A 20,905-nucleotide genomic window follows, 5' to 3' on the forward strand; every position below is an offset into this window, starting at 1 on the left:
ATCCTGTTCAGGACTCGTCCCGAATCCTGTTCAGGACTCGTCTCGAATCCTGTTCAGAACTCTTCTCGAATCCTGTTCAAGATTCATCTCGAATCGTTTTCGGGATTAGTGTCGTATCGTTTTCAGGATCCGTTCAGGTAGTAGGGAGCCGGATCCTATTCTTGGCACTTTTGATTCACTTCGGCAGTGGGGTTTTTTGAAAGCTACTGAGCTCATATTTGGCCACCATTTTCGTCATATCAAAGTGCTCCTTACTGCAAAGTTCTAGACATTTTGGTTGAGAAAAACCCCCCATGTCAAAGTGAATCAGTGGCCAAGTAGCTCTGCACTCTGTAGGCGATCATTAGAATCCGAAAACTTGGTTCCAGCTTTGGACGTATCCGCCTGATTAGTTTTACTGGAAAACTATGTTCGGACATTATCTGTCACAACACATTTCTTTCCATTGAATTGTACGCTTCCTTGAAATCAATAATGGTGATTCCAAGTTATGCTACCAGAATTTATCTAAAATCATTCGTAAAGTAACATCTACTCCGTTGTTTGTTAGCCCTCATGAAAACTCCTCAAGCGGCCGCAAGCGTACCGACTAATGGAATTAAGTCATGTTTCTGTTGCCGATTTCGTTTTGGATTCCATGAAGCCTCTTGCGTAGGGCGCCAACACGTGTACATTAGTATTGTAAAACAAAGTTCATTACAGGGATGTATGTGATATCGTTAGAGCTAGTGGCATTAAATTTCTTTTGAATAAGTTTTTCCGTCAACATTAAAATCCAATTTGAGTGTTATCCGTCAAACGCACGTGTACACCACCATTAGTCAATAGATGCACGACATTTACCGTTCGAAGTAGTGATCCTTTATATGAGAGATACGCGGAAGTAAAGTGGAATAATTTGGCAACAGACCAGCAGTGCTGAGTTTGCTCGGCGTCGAGAATAATATTGTAACACGGACATGACTTCCTCATTGCTGAAAAGTTTATTTTGTTCCGTTATAGATCTTTCAGCTACATTGCCAAGCTAATAAATAGCAGAAAAAATAACAACTAAACATTGCATTGACAAAAATTCAAAAAAGGAAAATAATTCAAATTTTTGCTCTATGCAAAACAACTTTTACCGAAATAATTTCAAACGGATTACATTACTTCGCAAAAAAAGTTCAACACAAACATAACGCATGTTTGTTTGGCTCACGCTTTGACAGCTCTCGCTGCTCCATTGGCTCACACTTTGACAGAAATGTCAGCTTCCGCGAATCTCTCTTATAAAGGATTTCTAGTTCGAAGCATTGGAATGTTTGTACTACACACGTTACACTCGTAAAGAAAATGCAAATTTGTCCATTTTTTCACCTCCAGACGCCGCCGCCTTCGCGTACGCGATCTGCGCCTGCTGTCTGCATTTAGTAGTAACTACTCCAAATTTAATTGTTTCCAAAAACCAGCAATCACCGCACCGCATTGAAAGCCCATAAAGGCCACAAGTTGGACGGTTTCCACTGCGGTCTTAAAGGGTACCGCCGCGCTCTCTGCACGCGGTCTCCGCAATCAGTATTCACGCCCGGTTGCTCCCGTTTAAGGTGGAATTCAAGCGCCATAGCGCTCCGAACGCGCATTTTAATTGCCATGGAGCCAACAAAGTCGTCAAAGTGTTCTCTGTCTGGGTTGCGTGGGCGCCCAACGTCGAAATTGTCATCGTTGGAGATGATTCCAAACCCCAGTTAAACTGGAGAGACGCGAATAAAAACCTTATCGGAATCGCAGCAATCGCAGATGGCTTAGGATAGTGGATGGATTGCTGGCGGGTTCCCACAGCAACGGCGATCGGTAGCCGTATACACTGAAATCTCCATTTACGTAACATCCATCCATTTTCGTAATGATGAGTTTTACAAAAAATCAAGTTCTGCAAACAGTTGCGTAATGGGAAAGTGTTGCGTAATAAGTCATTACGCAACTGAAATCAGTTGCATAATTGCTATTACGACACACAATCAGTGCATAAAAGTAGACCGTTTAATAACAGATAGGCGTGATGGAAAGCAGTCTATAACGATGCGAAATTGAATATAATTCTAGTTATTCCCGCCGCATTACGTAAACAGAGCTTTCAGTGTACCATCCTACGCCGCGTACTGCGAGCTGCTCTAGTATGTAGAAATGACAGCCAGCGGAAAGTGCATAATTCGCACGGCTGTCGTTACGGAAAGGTTAATGGGTTTTATCGGAGCAGATTGATCGTTGTCGTCGTTGTGCTGTTATGTTCGCTGGAAACTTGAAGAACGTCGATGGAGCGCCAGTTTTCCGCAAAACCTGCGACAGGGAGATAAAAGTTTAGAATTTTAAACAGTCGCCTGGTCGCCATTTTCCCGGCAGTATAACGATCGAGTTACCTGCGACAAGCGTCGACGATCGACAGACGAGGATGATGTTCTAAATTAGCGCACATCCATCTAGTTTGCATATTGATGCTATCGCAATATATCTTGCTGTCTTGTCGGCGGTTTTCGATTTGTACCGAAGCAAGCGGTGCTTTTCAACTCTCGGGATTTCTTCTTCGTCTACGACAGTTTTTATTCTAGTCCGTTGAGTCACCCAATGAGCGTGGAAGGATGATTGACCCGGAATGGTGAACTATTATTCCTAAAGTCCCCCCAAAACAAGCTCTGGTCGGTGATAATTCGTCGAGAATTGATCACCCGAGTCGTAAATTATTCATCGGTTCGATTCCAGTCTGGGCCGATCGAATCACTTCCAGTCTAATCCAATTAACGACTTCTATACCTACTCTACTCGGGATGGACAGTTTGTGGTTTTGTCTGGCGCTGGCCGTTGGATGAGGGTGGGCGAGAAGCAGAACATCAAAAAGCACAGTTTAAATACTCTCCTAATTAGTGCATTGTGTGTGTCTCCGATTTAGGGGATTCGTGCACGGGGGTGTGTACAGGGATGGGATAGGCGTGATAAAACAGCTTGCTGAGTACTTACCACGGCATACACGAATCTATGATAAAAGATCGAAAGGGCAAAAGGTCGAAGACCAAAACAAGGGACAAAAGATACAGGGGATAGGCAAAATGATTGAGATAGGCAAAATTTTGCCTAAATTCAAATGCTCATAACTTTATGAAAAGTTGATAAAATTGGATGCATCTGGAAGCAGTCGACGGCAAATTTGGTCTACTTTCAGGAACATGCTTGGCCATGCATATTGGCCACTGGACACCGGAGATGTTCCGGATTTTCCGAGGTCATGTCTAAATGTCATTTTTTCTGTCACTTGTATTTTTGTGCGGTGTAAAGTTGGATAGATGTTTACTATTTTCCTAGAAACTAGAACTAATAGGAAGTCGAATGCCGTCGGACGCATCAAGATTGGTTGGAAATCTTCAGAAATATGACCATTTCCGTAAAATGGTTCCGGAAAACATGGTCAGTCATGTGTGTATTTCCAATTATGTAAATATTAACCAGAACTATATCCAAGTGGGCATCAACCTTAAAAATAATGTTTCCAGCAGCATATTCAAAACCATTAGATACGTAGACCACTCGACAGAAGGTTCCAGGTGCCCTGGGGAAAGTGGTCAATTAGGAACATATCTGGAACCATATCAATATGGGCATTAAACTTCATGGTTTTCAAAGCTTATGCTATCCGAAGCATTTCCAGCACCACCGGCTGCCATGACTACTTAATTGTAGGTTCCAGGTGCCCCAGGGGATTTGGCCAATTTGGCCGTTCACCTGTTAAGAATCATCTTCTACCATGAACAGTAGGATCCATGTGACTTGAAGGATGTGGAGCATTTTCAGAATCACAAGATTAAATAACCACTCTATAGTAGATTCCATGGGCTCCTAGAGATGTGGCCAATTCGGAACATAACCATATCCCCAGGGCCCATGGAAACTATTACACAGTGCAGTGGTTATATACATATGTTGCACTGTAAATGCTTCTAGTAGCATAGCCTTCAATAAACTTGATGTTTATACCCATACTGATGTGTTTTCGGGCATGTTTTGAATTGGCCACATGCCCGGGGGCACCTGGAACCTACTATAGAGTCGTCATGGCAGCCGGTGGTGCTGGAAATGCTTCGGAAAGCATAACCTTTGAAAATCATGAAGTTTATTGCCCATATTGATATGGTTCCAGATATGTTCCTAATTGACCACTTCCCCCAGGGCACCTGGAACCTTCTATAAAGTGGTCTATACTTCCAATGGTTCTGAATATGCTGCTGGAAACATCATTTTAAAGGTTGATGCCCACTTGGATATAGTTCCGGATAGTATTTACATAATTGGGAATAAAAATATGACTGACCATTTTACGGATATGGTCATATTTCTGAAGATTTCCAACCAATCTTGATGCGTCCGGCGGCATTCAACTTCCTATTAGTTCTAGTTTCTAGGAAAATAGTAAACATCTATCCAACTTTACACCGCACAAAAATACAAGTGACAGAAAAAATGACATTTAGACATGACGTCGGGAAATCCGGAACATCTCCGGTGTCCAGTGGCCAATATGCATGGCCAAGCAAGTTCCTGAAAGTAGACCAAATTTGCCGTCGACTGCTTCTAGATGCATCCAATTTCATCAATTTTTCATAAAATTATGAGCATTTGAATTTAGGCAAAATTTTGCCTATCTCAATCATTTTTTTCCCCTGTAGAAACCCTTTTTTCAAAGGAGGGAAAATTTATCTCCGAGCAAATCATTTTCGACCTTTTGTCCATAAACCACATACACAATGAGGTAAGCTCTCTACTTCTTCTTCTTATTCTTCTTCTTCTTCTTCTTGGCATTACGTCCCCACTGGGACAAAACCTGCTTCTCAGCTTAGTGTTCTTATGAGCACTTCCACAGTTATTAACTGAGAGCTTTATTTGAAAAAGTTGCCATTTTTGCATGTGTATATCGTGTGGCAAGTACGATGATACTTTTTGCTCAGGGAAGTCAAGGAAATTTCCATTACGAAAAGATCCTGGAATCGAACCCAAACACCTTCAGCATGGCTTTGCTTTGTAGCCGCGGACTCAAACCACTAGGCAAAGGAAGGCCCCTTTACTTTTGTAAACATCGAATTAAATTATAAACAAGTGGCGTCATTCCTATCGTACACTGTTAAAAATAATGAAGATTACACGTCATGTAAACTTCATTTATGTAGTGTAAACATGACGTCATGTAAATTTAAGTCTGAAATCATGTAAAAATGTGTAATATGTCATTCAACCACACATGATATTGCTACATTACATAACATATAATCGAAGTTTACACGACATATCATGTAAATATCCATGATATTTCACGCTCCAAATATGTGCATTATATGTCTCAGAAATTTACATGTTTCGTTCGAACTGTGTAGTATACTCCATTCAGACCACTAAATAGATCACACAGAGTAACAAATATAACATTTTTACGTGTCTCAAGGATCATATTATGTGTCTTCTGTAGATTTGTGGTTGCTGTATTTGATGCCGTTCTCAGAAATGTTCAAGCACGTCACAATTTTTAGCTACAGGTCGCCAAAGTTGTATAAATACTGTACTCATTGATGTTTACATGAAATTTAAGATATGATTTATCAAACTTTTTTTGTGATCTAATCCAACAAGCATGCAATATATGACTTAACTTTCATTTCAGAAATAGTTTGGATGAAATTGCACGATTAAATTTAGATTAAATCGAGTTTTCCAACATGCTTGCAGTCTCCATTCGAAATTCTTCGTTTCTCTTATATGGCAAAATACAATACTGTTCGAAACCATCTAAAACTAACTTTTGAGCAATGAAAGTATTATGACCTTTGTTGATAATAATTGTTATAAATATAAAGTTTAAATTCTGTGGCAAATTAAGCGAATAAATTGCCATACAAGCTGGCAAACTTGCATACAAGTTGGCTGAAACATTTGTTTTGCATTTTTAACAGCCAATGTCTCAAAAACTAGACATGCTATGATATTTTTGAAAACAGCAATGGATTCAGCAACTCCTATTTCAGTAAATAGCGGTATTTTTATGCTTGAGACAAAAACATGTTCCGCAGTGTCATTTTTTTACAAAAATGTGTTCAAAATGAATTGGAATTGTATCGGTAGCTGTCAATTTTCGGAAAATATCCCCATCTCTATATTGTACACCGTCATTATCAAGGAAAATTCTGTAAGAGGGAAAGGAAATTAGGATTTTATACCTAGTTTTAAGTATATAATGTGTGAATTCGATGGAGTTGAGTCTAATACACAGCACTGAAGACGGCCTTATAGTTGAGATCGAAGTAAGCGTATCTCTCAAAGGATAAAACTTCAGTAGAACTAATTGGTTATTTATTCCAGTTAACAGCTCGAACATCTATTAGATTTATTTATTATTGAAATACTTTTAACGGATCACTGATCACGCGTAAAAATTGTGTCTGTATTTTTTTGGAAGTACTTGTATCCGGAAATTTAGCTGAATGCTGTTTGGCCGAATGACATTTGGCAGAATTATGAACTTACAAATAATAACGAACTTCTTCTAACTTAACGTCAAATCAACTAACCTCTTTACTTGAAATTTTGCCTTCCTGAAGTCACAAGCAGTTCTTTCAAGATATACACGGGTATGGCAATTATTTGCTTTATAGCTGCTTCAAATTTTGTCCAAGATTCTCCGTTCTTGTAATCGAAGGCTGTTCTTTTCATTATTGGGATGGCACTTGCTGATACTGTAGGTATCGGTAAATAATGATTTTGACATAATAAATTCTGATCTTTTCATAAGAGATTCCAATAGATTATAGAATAATCATGAGCACTATCCTCTTATCTGCATGAAATGTTAAATTTGGCAAGGATGTCAATCGTCTAGAAAACCCATAGTCGCACTCTGCACGGTTTCACTCATAACTAAGGGTTCATATAATCCTAGACGAGATATGAGCTTTACAGCTTGTTACTGACATGTCATTTATAGTTCCCCATGAGGTAATTTTTTGGCATACGGTATTCGGCTAAATGGGCGTTCGGCCAAATGGCATTCGGCAAAATTACGTTCGGCAGAATGACCCGGAACCCTAGAAACTATTGGATGACCCGGAGCATTTATTCCTATTAAATACAACAAATTTGATTTTCCGTTTAGTCATACCACTCTTGAGTAATATAAATAAGGGGCCCAAACGCAAAGGGGGGGTAAGTGACATTTTGGTTGGAGTTGAGTTGAATAAATTGAATAATTCTACTATTTGCTGGCTTTTCAATGGTATTTAGTGTTTATTTTTGGTCCTACAATAATTCGTAGAAGTTGGGCTTTTGTTTTGGTTCTCGTACAATTTGTATGGACTTGTAACTTTGTCACTTACAACCCTTTGCTTCTAACCCCCTCAAATGATACTTATAAATTGTATATGAGTCTACCTCTGCATGTCTGCATTACGGAAAAATATTTGAAAACATAAACATGCACAAATTTCAGCTTAAAAATCCACAAGACCTAGCATATTTTTTTTTCTTAATTATTTGTACCACAAAACAAAGGTTCTCAAATATTTCAGATGTACTCACGGAAAAAACTGTTCCCATTATCATGAAAAAAAAAAAATATTTCATGGAACCATGAATCAAATTCATGATATCTTGTCAAAAACACAAACTATTAAGAACAAAATGTGTTGTGTACTAGGGGATGTTTGCGAATTTAATTCAGCGGACCGGATTTCGACCGAATAGACGATATGTGGCAAACGTAGAAGGCAAAGCAGAAGGGATCCAAAAAATAGCCGACTTCCAACCTCATCGCAATTTCTCGGGAACAAGCCAGCCGATTTTTCTGGATTCCTTCTGCATGATTTTTATTCAAGGCCTAAAAAAAACAGCCATGGAATCATAAACGATTTGCACCCATATTCATGAATAATATTTTCGTTTTCCGGAATTGAGTTCATGATTTCTTGTTCGATTATTCATTAAAAATCATAGTCATGATTTTCTGTCAACGAAAAAATTCGTAACGCACGGCGTGTTTCATAACAAAAAACACACTTTATTCCCAAAACCATGACACAGAATAATTTAATGTCTAATAATTGATTCACTTAAGGAATTGAACAACTGAAAAGAAAATTGAAGGCGGCTGATAAACGGAAGAAAAATATCGTCATTTAAAAAATGCTCATTATAGATTATGAGAAAGAAGGTTAAGTGGACAAACCTAGGAATGAGAAAAAAGTTCAGGACCAAAATAAAGATAAAAATAACAACAAACGAGACAAAAAACAACAATAAGTAGAGAAGCCAAAAGCAAATATGCGAACGGAAACAGAGGAATGAAACATCCTATCGTAAAAGTTAGCAGGACGAAAAGTAGAGAAAGGACTAAAGCATCAAAGAACATTGAGCAGAATAGTTGAATGATAAACCATTAAAAGATAAAATATCGAACGACAAAAAGATAACGAATGAAAGGCCAAAAAATAAAAAAATAAAAACTGAAAGACGAAGCGCAAAAGCTCTGAGAACGAAACGTCAAAAAAAAACGAGAGGACGAAGGAAACAGATTGAAGAAAACAAGATCAAAGGATGCAAAGTCCAAAAGCTAAATGTCGAAGAACGGAAGGACCAAAGAGAATAGATTGAAGAAATATAGGTCTAAGGATGAAGCTCGTCGAACGAGAGGTTGGAGAACGAATGTTGGAAGAACGAAAATTCGAATCATGCCATGAAGGATTCCATGTCAAATCGGTCAGTCACAGAACTCGACCATCTTCGATTTGGATTAAATTTTGCACATGTTTTTGGTATGGTAGAATAAGTGTTTTCCATAGAAAAATTGATCATTTTGACTCAAGTGTAACTTCTGAAAATGGCCTACAAACTTTTGCATGCAATTCATTTGAAAAATTCAATCTCCAACCAAAACTGTTGATTTTAGAGAAAAATGTTTTATGAAGAAGTTGTAGTGAACCGTTTGGACTATAAGAAAAAAATATACACTGAAAAAATATTTTATTTATTTTTACATAAAAATCAAACATAAAACTTGAATTTTAAATTATACAAAAACCCCATTTTTATTATTTTTCAAATATTTACCATAGAATATTGATGGTAGAAAGATGTTTAGGAAAAAGTATCATGATGGAGAAATTTTTAATAAAAAAGTTTTTCTAAGAACAACTTTTGGTCGATTTTAAAAATTTTAATTTTTTGTCAAAATAAATGCGTTCTGATGATACAGTAAGCATTTTGAAATGATTCTAAGCCATAATGACTTTATGAATAATTTCTCTAGAAGTAGCCATTTTCGAATTATATCGAGTTTAATGCAAAAAAATATTGTTCAAATTATAAAATAGGCCATTTTCATGAGTTATTCGCGTTTCTCCATCAATAATAATACGTTTTCGAGAGTAAAGACCATATTTCTTACCACTTACTTATTTTCCTTGATGGAGAATCACGAATAACTAATGAAAATGGCCTATTTTAATATTTGAATCATATTTTTTGCATTAAACTCGATATAATTTGAAAATAGCTACAGGTTGAAAAACATAAGATCAAAGTGCCAAAGGTCGAAGAATGAATTATGGATAAATGAAGTTCTGATAAAAATTGGTCGAATGAAGATGGTTAAAAAAATACGGAATGTTGAAGCACAAAATCATTGCAAATAAATGAATCAAAAAAGGTCGAGGAACGAGACGATGTAGGACAAGATGTTAAAGGAAAAAAAGATCACATGATTAGAGTTCAAAGGATGAAATACTGATGTACTGAAGGTCGAAGGATAAAATATTGGAGATTGACAGTTCGAAAGCCGAAAGGTCGAAAAACGAGTGGGCCAATGACAATATGGTGAAGTCTTGACGAAAGATAAGTCATAAGACGGGGACTGTTCTGGTGTAGTGACACGCCTCCCACGCAGAGGACCTGGGATCGGATTCCCGAGAGGAACCCGAGGAGAGCGTGGCCAGACGTGGCCGAAGCAGATTAGTGCGGTAGGAGAACGCCGGCGGCCGATACCGGTTCGAGAGGAAGGAGTGGACAGGTGGTAGCTGGAAAAAGAAGGGGCCTCGAAGTAAAAGGTCAGATTAGCTAATAAGAAAGTGGGAAGAAAGTGTAGTAAAGTAGATGGTAGAAGATATACAACCTGTGGAGGAAAATTAAGTAGGAGTTTTGAATAGTGCTTGGGTTTTCCTAATTCCAGTGCGAAGATTCCCTGTCCACGGTAAATTTAGGTGAGCGTGTTGACCCTGAGACAGTTGAGTCGGGGAGTCTCCAAGACGCTCCCGATTGGCTGACCGATACTTAACAAAGATAATAAAGATCGTCAGAAGAAATGTTTGAAAATTTGAAGTACGAAAGTTCAAATGACGAACGGTAAAAAACGAGAGGAAAAGGACAACAGATTGAAGGAAGTAAGGTTGATGAAAGCTCGAAGAATGAAAAGTCGGAGAACGAAAGGATGGAATGCAAAAAAATCGAAAACAAGGAAGGATCAAGGACAAAAGTATGAAGGACGAAATGTCGAAGGACTAAGTGACGAACGTTAACATGTTTTAGGCATAAAAGGGTACAGGATAAAAGTTCGTGAACGAAGGGCGATAATTTGAGGACAGAAAGGTCATAGGACGTAGACTGATGTATGAAATGTCGTATAACGAGAGGAACAAAACGAACATGTTGAACGAAGAAAGTTCAAAGAATGAAAGATCGAATGATGGAGGGTTCAAAAACGAGAGCATGAAGGACAAAAGATTGAAAGAAGAAAATTCGAAGGACGAAAGTTCAAATGATGGATGATTGAACAACGAGAAGACAAAAGGTTGAAGGAGGATAGGTTTTAGAACGAAAGATTGAAGTGCGAAAGGTGGAAAGATTACAACTGAAGAACAAAAGTTCGAACGACGATATGTCGAAGGACAATAGTTTGGAGAAAGAAAAGTCGTGCATGTGCACTGTAACTCTTTGTAAGATTGGTGAACAATGGATTGGATGCGAAATGTCGAAGGATGGAAGATTGAAGAACGAAAGGTCGAAGAACGAGTGGGCGAAAGACAATAGGGTGAACGGTTGAAGAAAGAATGTTCGTAAAATGAAAGGTAAGGGAAGAAAAGGTTGAAGTACAAAATTTCGAAGGATAAAAGTGTGAAGGCCGAAATTACAATTGGCGAAAGGTCAAAGAACGAGAGGAACAAATACAACGCAGTTCAAGAAAGGAAGCTCAACGTTCGAATAGTCAGGAATGCGAAAAACCTATAGAAGAAATGATGAAGGGCGTAAGTATGAAGGACGAAATGGCGAAGAACTAAATAACGATGGACAACAGGTTGTAGGCAGCAATGTTGCAGGATGAAAGTTCTAAGGTGATAAGATTAGAATTCAAAGGACGTAAGGTTGGAGAACGAAATATTGAAGTGTGGAAAGTCGAAGGATGAAATATTGGAGAATGATATGCCGAAGACTGAAAGGACGAAGAACAATAAGTAGTCATAGGAAGTACATTAAAAAAACGGAAAGTCAGAGAAAGGGAGGAACAAAAGCAACATGTTGTAAGAAGACATTTCGAATGATGGAATGTTGAAAAACGACAGGACGAAGTACAACAGGTTGAAAGAATCAAATTCGAAAGAAGGAAGTTCGAGATGACATAAGACAACTGGTTGAGGCAAGAAAGGTCGAAGGGTGACAGTTTGAAGAACGACAGATTGGAGAACGAACCTTGAAGTTCGAAAAGCGGAACAATGAACGATTGAAGAGCAATAGTTCGAAAGATGATAAGCCAAAAAACAATTGGTTGGAGAAAGAAAGGTCGAAAGACATAGGCCGAAGAACAAAAGGTTGAAGCACGGAAATCAAAAAGTTTGAAGGATAAAAGGTCAAAGATAGAAGGCTTGAGCTTGTAAGTTTGTTTGAAAGTCATAATTGAGAAAATAAGTACAACAGGTTGAAGGAAGAAAGGTACAAAGAACGAAAACTTGGGGAACAAAAGAATGAAGGGTGAAATTTGAAGTGATTATAGGTCAAAAAACGAAGGGATGATGGAAGAAAGTCGAAAGATGAAATTTAAGGTTGAAGAACTTTCGTACGGAAGGTCAAAGGATGAAATATTGGAAAATTATATGCCGAAGAATGAGTAGAGACGAAGGACAAAAAGAAATCATAGGAATTAGATTGGAGAACGGAGATCAAATAACGAGAGGGACAAAAGCAACATGTTGAAAGAGAAAAAATCGTAGGAAGTCAGTACCAATGGTGGAGGGTTGAAAAAAGAAAAGACGAAGGACAACAGGTTGAAAGCAGAAAATTCCAATGATGGATGCTTGAAGAACGAGGGGAGGGAGGGACAACTGGTTAAAGGAAGAAAGGTCGAAGGATTACTGTTCGAAGTACTATAGATAGGAGAACGAAAGATTGAAGTGAAAACGATTTAAAAACAAAAGTTCAAAGGACGATATGTCGAAGGACAACAGATTAGAGAAAGATCAGTCGAGAGATAAGGGCCAGAGCAAAAAAATGAAGTACAAAAATTTGAAGGATAAAGTTTAGAAACATGAGAGAATGAGTTCAACAGGTTGAAGGAAGAAAGGTAAAAGTATGAAAGGTAGGAGAACCAAACGACGAAGGATGAAAGGTAAAATGATGAGAGATTTCGAAACGAGAGGATGAAGGTTGAAGGAAGAAAGTTGAGGGACGTAAGGTTGGGGAACGAAAGATTGGAGTATGAAATGGTAAAGCATGGAAGATTGAAGAACGAAAGTTCGAAAGATAAAAGATCGAAAAACGAGTGGATTACTGACAAAAGGGTCAAGTGTTGAAGAAATGAAGATCTTAGGACTAATGGTTGAAATACGAAGGTATGAAGGACGAAAGTTCGAATGACGAAAGAAAGAAAGAACAAGAAGAACAAGGTTGCAGAATGAAAGGTCGAAGGATGAATGTCCTAATGATGAAAGTACGAAGGATAAAAGGCAGGAGAACAAAAGATGCAAAAAATGAAATGCAAACAAAATCGAAAGACGATGGGATTAAGGATGGAAGATGAAAGGACTAGAGGACAGTCTTTCGTCATCTACTCCTTCGATCTTTCGACAGGACGAAGAAAGTTAGCAGGACGAATGTCCAAAGGAAGGAAGGTCGAAATGTAGGAAAGATATAAGGTGGGAGAACTATGGATTGAACTAGACAAACAAGGACAACAGATTCTAGAAAAAAAGGTCGTAGCAGAGACGAATATAGACATAGTAGTCGGGTTCAGCATGGGTACAACTTCTAGTATTGCATTTGGTCCATTGGTACTGCAAAAAGTATTCAAATTTGACAGATCGCAGTACACTTTTCACGGAATTCTAGATTTTTCTCTATTACCTTATGTGCCATACAGTTTTGGGAGACTGTAAGGAACATGGGAGTCTTTATTTCGTCTTTGATCGATAGATGAACGTTCGAATGATGAAAGCTCGGACATGAAAATTTGGAGAACGGAAAGTAGAATGCAAAAAAAATCGAAAGAAGAAAGAATGAAGGACGAACTTTTGAAGGACGAAATGTCAAAGACGAAGGACAACAGGTTGTCGGCAACAAGGTCGCAGGATAAAAGTTCGACGGATGGAAGCTCGAATGACGGCCAAAGTTTGACAGGTTTAAGTAGGAAAAGTCCAATGCTGAACGATCAAAAGACGATGGGTAAAAGACTGGAAAGTCGATGGATAAAAGACTAAATGTTAAAAGCTTGAAAAGACCTTCAGAGGTACGAAAATTTGAAGGAAAAAAAAGAAATATGAAAATTTGAGGTCCAATGGACAAAAAACAGAATTTCCAGAGAAAACTAAATGTATAGATTCTGATATCAAAAGAGCTTATATTACTCTCTAGCTATAGCTCTGGACTGGCAGTACTGGATTACTATGGGGCTCTGCACAGAAATCAGTTTCACTCTTTCACTCCTTCATAAAATTAGTAAACAACAAGGCCAGTAAACGTCAAAAACTCATACAAAATCAAAACAGTGCAGAACCCCGTAGAACTTTACCTGTAACTTCTGAAATATGTATTCTTGCTTTGATCGACAGTGACTACAGACGAGTCATATGAATCTGATAGATTTATAAAATAGGCCTCCAAGACAGATAACATTGAAATAAGAAAACTTTTCTCCAAAAGCAATTTTTTCCTTTTCCTCGTTTACCCCTTCCCAATGCATGCCCATGGATCCCCAACGTTTGATATAGCTGCTCGGGTTCGTCGAGAGGTGATCGATGTTTACGATCCAGTTAGGAAATCTTCTAATTAAAGACCTCCTCGTTGAGACGACTCGGGAGCATTCCTAGAATGACATCAGCGCTGTGCTGCGCCGAAATGTCATAGTTGGCTGCGCTGGCTGTAGCCTACCTTCTTCTGTATCTACGGTCGAGAGACCCGTGTGCGCGAGGTCGTAACTTAACAAACAATAAAATAGCTCAATTAATTATCCGTTTGATCGTCGTATTCGGTTTTGTTGCGGTGGTTGTTGTGGTTGCTTCCGCCAGCAAAAGAGACCCATTGTCAACCGCAATCCTACTATACCTACACGTAGTGTAGAGGTAGGTATGCCACGCGAGAAGAAGAGATTCCGAAGATATGTGGGAGCCATCGAGCTGATCGAAGTAGTCTCCGCTTTTTCTTCCCGTTTGCGCTGCCATTCATTCCGGTCCGGTATTCAGATGTTTGTTGGGACAAACAACGATAGGTAGATAGTTGGCCATGCGCTGGTTTGGTAGACCTGTGCGCAGAAATGTTTTTAGTGGGCGGTGGTGATTTTTTTTGAAGTTGCCTGAATACCTTTTGAAACAATTTCTGTAGCTAACCTTAAAAAGTCTTAATATTGTGGTGAAAAAGCTGTTTTAACTCATGTATCAGTTCTCATGGAGAATTCCTTCCTCATTTCAACCAAGAATGATAAATGATAAGCTATCCTCTTGAAGTTTCTTGATGACGATGTAAAAACATCATAACATCCATGGGCATCCGAGGAGAAATCATTAGAGGAATCACTAGAAAAACTGAGAGGTGTTATCGGAAGAATCGCTGAAAGTTTTCTCGATGTAATTCGTAGAATACAGGGAGAAACTGTTTGACGTATTTCTGTAAGAATCCTTGTAGAATTTCCTAAACCAATCAATTGGTGGCGGCAGCGTTACGCAGCGGCGCTGAAGTCTAGCCGGCTGAAGTTGCGCAGCGTTGACATTTAGTAGGGGCATTGATTAATAGCTTCGTAGCGATCGTTTGTCGGATAAAGAGGCGGTTTTTTGGGACCGCAGTCAGCTTCGGTATCGATTTCAGTGCTGCGTTGTTGGTCTTCGGTGTGCGATCACGCAAATTGTTTTGTAGTTTTTTCTAGTGTCATCCAGTGCAATGCTGCCTGCGGCCAGGGACGAAGATCGTGCGGATAAGATCGACTCTCGTCCGCAGAACATTGGCATTGAACTTTGCTGGAATCCTACTCGAGGGATTCGATTACCGATTCCGGTCACACCGCAACTACCAGCCCAGTAGTGATAGTAACGCAACGCACGTTGCATCGCTAATTGACCTACGCGCAGTGCGATCAAGCTACGATTATTATGATCGTACTTCTTCACAATAATAATGGAAAAATCGCGCGAGTTGATGACAGTCACTCAACTGTTCACGCTGTCGACTAAGAATTTCAACTATTTCACGAGCTGCGTCCAAACCGCCACAGCAGGCCATGTGCTTTTGCTCGGTGCGCTTACTGAGTGACTCACGGTGGGCGGAGTCCAGCGCGATCACTCACGAGAGCAAGTCTTTTTCTCTCTTCCCCTCACGCTCACGCCGAGAGAGTGAGTGACGTTCAAACAAATCGGCCATGCTTTTATGCTTCGTTTGATGCTCTACGATCGTCTCTCCATCCATTCGATACTAGACCTTATTATTATTGTTATTATTTGTCCTCTGTGAAGCTTGGTCTGTTGTTTGGTATTCCACAGTTTGCCGAGGGGTCAATTCTTGCGTTCACCGTGATATCCCACAAAAAAAACGGCGAAGAGCGCCTCGAAGAAGGGAAGCCGGGAATGAGAAATCTTGCAAAACTGGATTCTGATCTGGTCGGTAGGGAAACGGTATCCATGGTGATGAGGGGGATCCAGAAGATTATGAAGAGTCAAGGATCGGCTGCCCGGCCTGTCGAGATTCGTGAGGAAAAATGGATCCACCGCACATTGTCGTTTAGGTACCCTTCTCGAATGGCGGGCTGAAGACGCGCAAGCATCGCGCAGAGGGAGCTGCTTTTGCAGCGATTGCTGCGCACTGCGCGATTCTAATCGAAATCTCCGCAACGCTGCTGCGGCGATAAAGTCGGTGCACCATCGCAGCAGGCCCTGCGCGCGGACCAATGGGAAGCACAAGAGAAAGGAACCGATGAGGAATGTACTCACTCATCTGCTTGCTTCGGAGCCGCTTGGGACGCTTGGGAATCATTTCCCCGTTCTTATTTTTGGGTTTGTGTGTGGCGCGGGGAATTTATTTTTATCGCTTGGCGATGTTCCGGTTATCGGTTTTGGGTGAACTTCGCTCTGTGACTCTGTGGTGGCTTGTGGGTTATGCAGAATCGCCGGGAATGAGATTTGCGAAAACTTTTGCTGCTCTACGGTTGGGATAAGACAAGATTGAATGGCTTTTTCCTCGGGAATGATAAGACGGGGCAGCGTTTTTGTCACTGACTCCGCGTGTGATTTATGGATTTAATTATTGCTTGCCAGAGAGAAATCTTCTGATTATCAGGGCAGACAAGAAGACTAAGTAACGAAGTCGTTAGAAGATGTGTACTCTGTAGTTATTGTTCAGAAATTTCAAGAGTTAGATAGTTACTTAAGATTATTTTTTATTTATTTGGTTCTACATCAGTTATCTTGATAAATCCTTGCCAACAATATTTCGCCACTCGGTTTATGGCGATTTTGCTCTATAATCGGCTGCTCCCTACGGCTTTTTGTTCCAACCGGATTCGAAGAGAATACTGTATTTACAGGGTTGTTGTCCTGCATTTTACAACATGCCCTGCTCAACGTATCCTTTCCGTTTTAAGTTGAACTAAAGGTGGAGCTAAAGATTGATATGATCTCTATATTGTGAAAAAAGTCTATCCTATTTTTTAAAGCATTGTAGCATATTAAGATCGACGATCATATTTGGCCGGTAGTAGCAGCACTGATAGAAGTATCAAAGGATTTGGCAAATTTTGATAGTTTTGATCGAGAAGACTAGTGTCAGTTCATCTATCATGCAGAAGTTTCCATTGGAATTTATGTTCCAGCAGGTATATTTTCAGAAATAACTCCATGAGCTCCTCAAAAGATTTCTTCACTAATTTGAAAAGATTCCTCAAAAAGTTATGATAGAGACGTCTAGTCAAGTTAGAGGACAAGCAAGTAATGAGGTTTACTATTCAAATTCAAATCGTCGCTTACTATGATCTAATATCCCCCCTTAAGCGACAATTTTATGAATACCTAACATTTTTCTATCTTCAAACAGCTTTGTGTTTGGTATCGGTTTGGTAAAAATATCTGCTGCCTGAAGATCCGATGGTACATGGTTCAAGCAAATGGCCCTAGATGCTAATTGTTCCCGTACATAATGGTGTCTTATATCTATGTGCCTGCTCCTTGAAGAGTAGCCCACGTCCTTCTCCGCCAGGTTGATGGCGCTCTTGTTATCGCATTTGATCGGCACTGGCATTTCCGCACCATGGAGTTCTTGACGGAATCCTCTCCACCATGCCGCTTCCTGGGTAGCCGAAGAAAGTGCCATGTATTCAGCTTCGGTAGTGGACAGTGCTACGGTGGACTGCCTCTTAGAGCTCCACGAAACTGCACCGCCGCTCTGCATGAACACGTACCCAGAGATTGAACGCCGAGTCTCGATATCATTCGCCCAATCCGCATCGCTGTAACGTTGGAAATCCTGTTCTGGGTCAGCTCGGTACACTAGCTTGTGATCCTTCGTCCCCTTCAAATATCGTAGAATTCGCTTTGCTACCGTCCAGTGTGCTGATCTCGGCTCGCTACTAAAGCTGCTGACCACAATAGATCAAATTAATGGTCGCAGTGGTATCATGTCCCCATAAAGGAAAAAAAAAGCTGCTGACAACACTCACCGCGTATCTGATATCCGGCCGAGAGCATTGGGCAACAAATTGCAAACCACCAACTAGCTCCTTGAACGGAATACTGCTCATCTTTTCTCTTTCTTCTGCAGATACCGGCTTCATCGCTTTGGTCAGCTTCTGATTGACGTCCAAGGGTGTCGCCACAGGGTTTGACTCCTCCATCCGGAACCGATTCAGAAGCTCCTTGATATAATGCTCCTGATCAATGGCCACCATGCCATTGGATCGCGTAACCCGCAGTCCCAAGATCTGCTTGACCTGCCCCAGTTCCTTCATTTGAAATTCGGAGCACAGCTGCTGCTTCACCTCGTCCACCAGCGCTTGATTGTTGGAAAACAGCAGGAAATCGTCAACGTAAACCGTTATTATGATCGCCTTCCCATCTTCGAATTGGTAATAAACGCACGAGTCAAACTGCGATCTCTGGAATCCAATCGCCTTGAGCTTTTGATCGAGCTTCTGATTCCAGACGCGACTGGTCTGCTTCAAGCCATACAATGCCTTCTTGAGACGGCATACCTTCTTCGGAGCTCGTGCGTCCTGGAATCCCTCCGGCTGCTCCATATAAATCTCCTCTTCCTGCAGCTCGCCCTGCAGGAATGCAGTCACCGCATCCATTTGGTACACCAGGAGATCGTATTTGGTTGCCATCGCCAAGAGGTACCGCACGGTCGCATACTGTACGACGGGAGAGTAGGTCGCATCGTAGTCCACGCCTTTGACTTGAGAGTATCCCTTTATCACGAGTCGAGCCTTATGCCGCTGGATGGAGCCATCCGCACTGGTCTTCAGTTTGTACACCCACTTGCTCTTGAGTGCTTTCCGACCTGCCGGTAGATCGACGAGGGACCACGTGTCGTTGTCGCACAACGATCGATGCTCGGACTGCACAGCTTCGATCCAGCAGCTGCAGTCTGGTCGGTCCAACGCCTGTTGGAAGGTGTCCGGCTCTCCAGAAATCTGTGGAATAGATGACGACGAAAGCATACCACTGCAGATCGAATTATTATTCCACTTCCAGTCTGGTCGGTCCAACGCCTGTTGGAAGGTGTCCGGCTCTCCAGAAATCTGTGGAATAGATGACGACGAAAGCATACCACTGCAGATCGAATTATTATTCCACTTGCCTCCGACTGGGCGCTCCCAGTCACTGTGCCCAGAATCGTGTTGCGGCCCAACATCTTCTTCCTTTTCGTGTGACGGAAGCGCAGTGATGGACGATTCTCTGAAAGTGCAAGTTTCTGAGGAAGGACACTGTACGTCACCTTGAATTCAGAATACTTGCCTGGTACCTTGCGCTCCCTCGCGCTACGCCTCGTGGTAGGTTGTGAAACGTTCCGAGTTAATTGCGGAGGGAGCGCAGTGGGTTGCTGCACTACAACTGGAACGGGAACCTCTTCATTCTCTTCGAAGATGGCCACCGGGGATGGCACTGTTGTTGGATCCAGATCATCAATCATCTCGTCATCTTCACGCTTCACATCTTCACTCAGGATAACCACGTCACGATTGACGAACACTTGTTTGGTCGCCGGGTCGTACACTCTGTAGCCTTTGGAACAGTCGGCGTTGCCAACTAGAATACACGGCCTGGATTTCGGATCCCATTTCTTCCGATTCACTTTCGGGACATAGGCCATCGCACTCGATCCGAACACCCGCAGGTTTGAAACATCTGGCTTCCGTCCGGTGAATTCTTCAATCGGTGTGACTTGCTTGCCTTTTGTCGGCGATCTGTTGATCAAATACACAGCCGTGGACGCCGCTTCAGCCCAAAATCGCTTGTCCAGACCAGAATCGAACAACATGCATCTGGCACGTTCTTCAATCGTCCGATTCATCCGCTCTGCTAGCCCGTTCTGCTGCGGATTGTAGGCCACAGATGTCTCATGACGGATGCCGCTTGCAATCAGGAACTGTTCAAACTTATTGCCGACATATTCGGTTCCGTTGTCGGTCCGAAAGCGTTTGATGGACCTACCAGTCTGCTTCTCGACGTACGTCTTGAACTCCACAAATGCGTCAAAAACTTCTCCTTTGGACTTGAGAAAATACACGTGCGTCATACGGCTGGCATCGTCAATGAACGTGACGAAATATTTGCTTCCTCCTATCGATGGTTTCTCCATCGGTCCGCATAGGTCCGAATGAACCAGATCCAGCAGCTCACTCGACCGGTTGCCCGTTGCCTTGAATGGAAGTTTGTGGTGCTTACCTTCAGCACACCGGCCACATGCGGGGATATCCTTCCCACGGACGTCGATACCAGTCACCATTGACGGCAGACGCTTCACGCTGTCCAAGTTGAGATGTCCGTATCGTCTGTGCCACAGCTCAAGGTTCTCTCCAGGTTTTGCAACGCACGCCTTTGGTCGGTCGTATTGCTTCAGCTTGTACAAACCGTCCTCCTCTGTACCGGTTGCGATGGTTTCACCGGTGGATTCGCTGCTAACCTCGCAAGAGTCCTTCGAAAAGCTTAAACGGAACCCTATGTTGCATATACGGCTCACCGAAAGCAAGTTGATCGCCAGGTCTGGAACATACAGAACATCAGCAATATCTAAAGTGCTACACGTACCTTCAACATCAGCATCAAGTTTGACCCTGCCGACGGCTGGAACGGGAACTTCGGTGGCATTCGCTACAAATATGCTCTCCGTGACTTCTCTCTTGTCAATTAGCGCCCGCTCAGTCGAACACATGTGCCGACCT

The sequence above is a fragment of the Aedes aegypti genome, chromosome 1, assembly GCF_002204515.2.
Source record: "Aedes aegypti strain LVP_AGWG chromosome 1, AaegL5.0 Primary Assembly, whole genome shotgun sequence".
Classification (NCBI taxonomy): Eukaryota; Metazoa; Arthropoda; class Insecta; order Diptera; family Culicidae; genus Aedes; species Aedes aegypti.